The 5,179-nt window shown below is 39.7% G+C and overlaps 1 long non-coding RNA gene across 1 annotated transcript; it reads right to left on the bottom strand.

Annotated features, from left to right (window-relative positions):
- Positions 1-1,147: 1,147 nt before the first annotated feature.
- Positions 1,148-1,818, bottom strand: LOC117810811. The gene is made up of 3 exons (XR_004630855.1): positions 1,681-1,818; positions 1,404-1,463; positions 1,148-1,284 (listed from the first exon to the last, which is right to left on the bottom strand). It is a non-coding gene; the product is annotated as an uncharacterized LOC117810811 (long non-coding RNA).
- Between the last annotated feature and the right edge of the window lie 3,361 nt (positions 1,819-5,179).

The raw sequence follows: 5,179 nt of genomic DNA, 5'->3' as shown, positions 1-5,179 counted from the left end.
TGCAATGCAGCTGGTGTAGGAGAGAGCTAGAGGTCTTAGCATTTAGCAGTCAACCCAAGATAGCGACGTAGCATCAGGGGGCTTCAAGATGACAGACAGGGGATCTCCACACGGCAGTTTATGACACAGAAACCAACAGTCCACCTTACAATGCCAGGTCCCCACGGCATGTCACACCATATCATATACGACAAAGAGAAAATAGGCACAGCTTACACCATCTTGTCACCACATGAGAGTCCTCTCTCGGTCGGAACATAACAACAACTGCAAACTCAGAGAGTAGCAACTTGATAGTATAATGAGACCAAAACAGAAAGGTGGCACCATCTTGTGGCACTACATGGTCCTGCAGCAGTATTACAACAACTAGATTGTGACTGTTACAAAACACAGACATGTTCACATAAATCTGAAGGGAGGACTGAAGGCTCGTGGTGCTAGCTCTGCTAATGTTAGCCACACTTTGTAAACCCATTGACATCGTTAACCTGCAGACTTTGTGATCCTGTATTTAGCCGTGTTGCATAAGCTGTGCTAGTTATAATTTAAATTTGTATTTACGGACTAGAATAATCAGACGTCAGAACATACCTGATGCTAAAAGAACACAAGACTGAACGACTGCGATAAAATAGGTTGATAAAAAGAAAAGAAGAGTGACTGTCTTTGAGGGTGAAAACAAAATCTAATATTGTCAGCGTAGTTTGAGACTTTCATTACGTTTTATCTATTTTGACAAAAACAACCCATCCCAAAAGTTTTGAAAGTGTTTTTCAGGGAACATGAAGTGTTAATTTGGATGCAAAGTTATTTGGAGAAGTGTTTCGGCAGTTTGATGTTAGTGTTTGGAAGGTTCTTTTTACTGTCCTGGACAATCGAATGTGAGATACATGTAACATGTGTAACAGTGAGCGTTGTTCTTAGTGTTACTTTGGATAGCAGTGATGTGAACCGCACAGTGTTCATATTTATGTATTAATATGTTTTAGTCAGAGATGATATGAAACAGACAGATTTTTAGAAAACAGACATGTATTACCAATTTTAAGAAGAACTCAAAGGAAATACAAATAAGAGCATTTGAAGAATATATAAAAAATGTAGCCCAAAAATACAATATAACACATTAATAACAGTAATTGACATGTCCAAGAAATAATATATTACCAACAAATAAGAAACAGCTTATACACAACAGTATTTATACATTTTGATCTGGGAAGTGGTTCATCAGCAAGGTGCTGGCATCTGATTAGGTGGCCTCATGGCGAGTGAGCTTTTCTGTGGGAAAAGCAAATAAACATATTATCAGGATAAATTGTATATTATAATGTGTGATAAGAAACACTAGAATCACTTAAACACAAATTGGTATATGAATGAAATTTGTAGGAAAGTACCATGTGCACTGTAAGATGGACCTGCCTGTCCTTCTTGGTCATCTATCCAGTCTGCATCCACTGAAGAGTTGAAACATAGAAAGATACATTAGGCAATGATGTTTTGCATGGAAAAGTGTGCATTGTTTGTTTAATTGTGTTGTTGTTGTGTTGTCACACTGCTTTGTTAAAGTCATAGGGATAGTTTCCTAATACCAATGTTTGTTCATGTATTGTTTAAGCATTAATTAGTAACTACATGAATAGTTTTTTAAACAAGGATAATGAAAGTACTTACTTCCTTCAGCAAATGCTTGGACAAGCATTTTAGTTTCCTCCATTTTGTTTTGTAATTTTTCCTGTTACTTCTGGATGGTGTTGTCCTTTATTTCCAGATGTGCAGCTTGACTCATCACAACAGATTTTTGCCGCTGGATCTCCTTCCTTGCATATTTAAATGAGTTCTGCAGGGCTTGTTTCTCCTTTGCATTTTGATGCACCGCCTGAAAGTCTGCCACGCCCACAATTTTAGTCTGAACAGAATTCCTTTAACACTAAATTAATCGTCAATATGTCTGCTATAGAATGTGCCTTGTTTGGACTGAATCGGAGAAAAACTCTGGGAGGAGCTCTCAAAAGCATGCACCCTTATTTGGGCTTCATTCTTCACATTCAGAGCTGTATGTGCGTTTGATGCCCCGCCTCAACGGCTGCCACGCCCACAATTTTTGTCTGAACAGAATTCCTTTAACACTAATTTAATCGTCAATATGTCTGCTATAGAATGTGCCTTGTTTGGACTGAATCGGAGAAAAGCTCTTGGAGTTAATAGCGTTTGTATGCACCCTTATTTTGACCCCGTTTTTCATGTTCAAAGCTAGGTGGCGCTCTTCCTGTTGAGTTTGGGATATGGGTGCAAGAGGCTTTTTTGTGCGTCCTGATGCCATGAATATGTGTAAAATTTTCAAGCATGTCGCTTAAAATAACCCCTATGGGGAGGGGTTTTTGGAAACTGTAGGGGGCGCTAGTGAGCACATTTTTTTGACTTTTTTTGCGAAACCCATAAAATGTCGCACTTTTTCCCAGCACTGACGAGTGTGTTGGATGAGGTTAAATTATGTTCATTTTAATGTCACAAAAAATACATTTTCCGACGGTTTTTTTTTTATGCCCCGTCCCAAAGTCCGACACACCCACATCTTGCGTCTGAACAGAATGCCTTTACTTTGTATTAATCGTCAATGGGTTTACTATAGAATGTGCCTAGTTTGGACTGAATCGGAGAAAAGCTCTAGGAGAATGAGCAAAAGTATGCACCCTTGCACAGACCCATTTTGGCCCATTTTTTCATGTTCAAAGCTAGGTGGCACTCTTCCTGTTGAGTTTTGAATATGGGTGCCACTGAGTTTTTTGTGCGTCGTGATGCCATAAATATGTGTAAGATTTTTCATGCGTGTAGCTCAAAAAACTCGATGCGTAGGGTGTTATTTTTACCTCTAGGGGGTGCTACTGAGATTTTTTTTGTGAGACCTATAATAACTCTCAATTTTCACCAGGCCCGATGAGTGTGCAAAAATATCCACGCTTTCATTAACGTTCAGGGGTCCAAAACTGCAATCTCCTATAATATGAAACCCTTAGGGTTACAATAGGGCCTTCGCCACCATCGGTGCTTGGGCCCTAATTATTACAAAAATGCTCACAGAAGCTGTCCTAAGTGTTCACAAACGTTGGTGTAAAGGGGTTCGAGCGGCTTACAGTAAACATGTGGTGGAGCTTAGGTTAGCGTTGGGGTCAGGACACAAGACAGGCACTGCCTGCTGTATGCATTCTTACACAGGAAATCTCATTAAAGCCACTCTGCCTCTTAGCTGCATCATGACAGGGAAGCAGATTTGGATAATACACCCAGTCTCTTCTTTAAAACTCTCACCATGTGATCTTTTTAGTGGGAACAATGGAGGAGACTACATGTATTTACTTTTTCTCTCCCCTCTTTCATCTTAATGCATCTCCACTCCCCTCCTGCATCCATTTGTTGAACACCTTTCCTTCTCCATCAGCCTTCATCAATTTCTCTATCCTTGCTGGGTGAAAAATGGCACCCATTACCTCTGTCATGTGGTACACAGGAATAGCGATCCTCACACTGACAAACATGAAGTAAAACAAGTAAAGGTTACTCACAAGACTGCAGGATGACAAGATGCCCGCATGAATCACACCCAGATATCTGACAACTCTCAAACTGTAAACAGAATTTGGTGCTTATCCCAAAAAATGCAGGCTGTGTAAACCAAGCCTCTACACATGGCTGAAGGATGGTGATCCTCTTTACTCTGAAACATTCATCCCACAGGCTGCTACTGGAGATAACAATGTGTCCCATGTTTGGATAGGTAAATGAGGGTTACACCAAAGTTACCACGGTGCCCCATTTTGATATCTCACTGCTTAAATCATTTTATGGCAACCTCTTCTTTATTCTGCACAGATCTGAGCTCCACTGTACATCTACCTTCATGGGCTTTGTAAAGCCCGGCAAACACTTAGAACAAAGCATTCCTTCCTCCTCCAGGGACGACATTTAAAGCCAATTAAAAATAAAAGCAGATGGAAACAAACAATTTATGACAGAGCTCATTGTGTCATGTTAGACAGAAGAACGATGCTGTGTTGTGTTCAAATTAAAATAATGAAAACAATTCAAGACATTTTTTTTATCTCCTCTCTGTTCGTCTAAGAGTGCCACATGTGAAAGCACATGACATTAAGCCATTAGTTGTTATTGCTACTTGCTCTTCATTTCAAGCCATCACTTCAAACTACACAGTAAAATTTTGGAGACCTAAGCAATAAAACAGGCGCTATAGATGTCATGATAACCACAGATTCCACTAAGTTGTGGCTGGAACAGTGTTTAATATTTGTGTCTGCTTGAGCTGCTGTTTGCTAATTCTAGAATGATAGCACAGGTTTCATTAAAGGATCTTATCCAGGGTTATGTACAGAGGTGTCTTATTTGTCATCCAAGGTGCATTCGCAAAATCCTAAGCTGTGATTGGCTATTTTCCTTGTCGGAGGCGTGGCTTATTTTAACATTTGTTTGGGATGTGCTAGCAGTATCTTTCTTTGTATTTGACTCAATAGACAACCTCCAGACTCAAAATATGAAGCCCATGCAGAAGTGTTATAAAATGCAAATAAGGACTTGAATGACTTGACTCCTAGATGGGAACACATAGCTGTTGGCTAGGAGGCTCAAACCCCACTTCTTTACGTCACACTATGCCTGGATGAATTCCGCATTTCCAATATGGCTGCCGCCGTCGATTGGCTTCAAAACAGCGCTCAGGAACAGATGGGTGACGTCACAGATACTACGTCCATTATTTATACAGTCTGTGATTTGAATGTAGCACGTTTTTTTATTAGTGCCTTCAATTGTTATTTTGGCCAAACTTGATTTTGAAACATTAATTGTATGTGTTACCATTGTGTTATATTTCTTTAAAGACAAAACATTATAAACATGAATTTAACAAAAGTATGATATTTATGATAGTTGTTACAGTAGATAGCGAAGACAGACAAGTTAGTGCTTCTTCTGTTTTTGTGCATTCACATACCTCGGCCACCCCTGCATGTCAGTGTCTCAGTAAGGCCACCCTAATCAAAAAAAGTCTGGACATGCCTACGATCTTTTTACGTGAAATTTGTCTTGCAGCTGCAGTACATAATCGAACACGTGACCTGATTTCTGATAAAGAGGCTGGTCTTTGCTTAGCTGATCTTGG

The sequence above is a fragment of the Notolabrus celidotus genome, chromosome 1 (genome assembly GCF_009762535.1).
Source record: "Notolabrus celidotus isolate fNotCel1 chromosome 1, fNotCel1.pri, whole genome shotgun sequence".
Classification (NCBI taxonomy): Eukaryota; Metazoa; Chordata; class Actinopteri; order Labriformes; family Labridae; genus Notolabrus; species Notolabrus celidotus.
The sequence above is the reverse complement of the archived record's forward strand: the minus strand, read 5'-3'. Positions and strand labels throughout refer to the sequence as shown.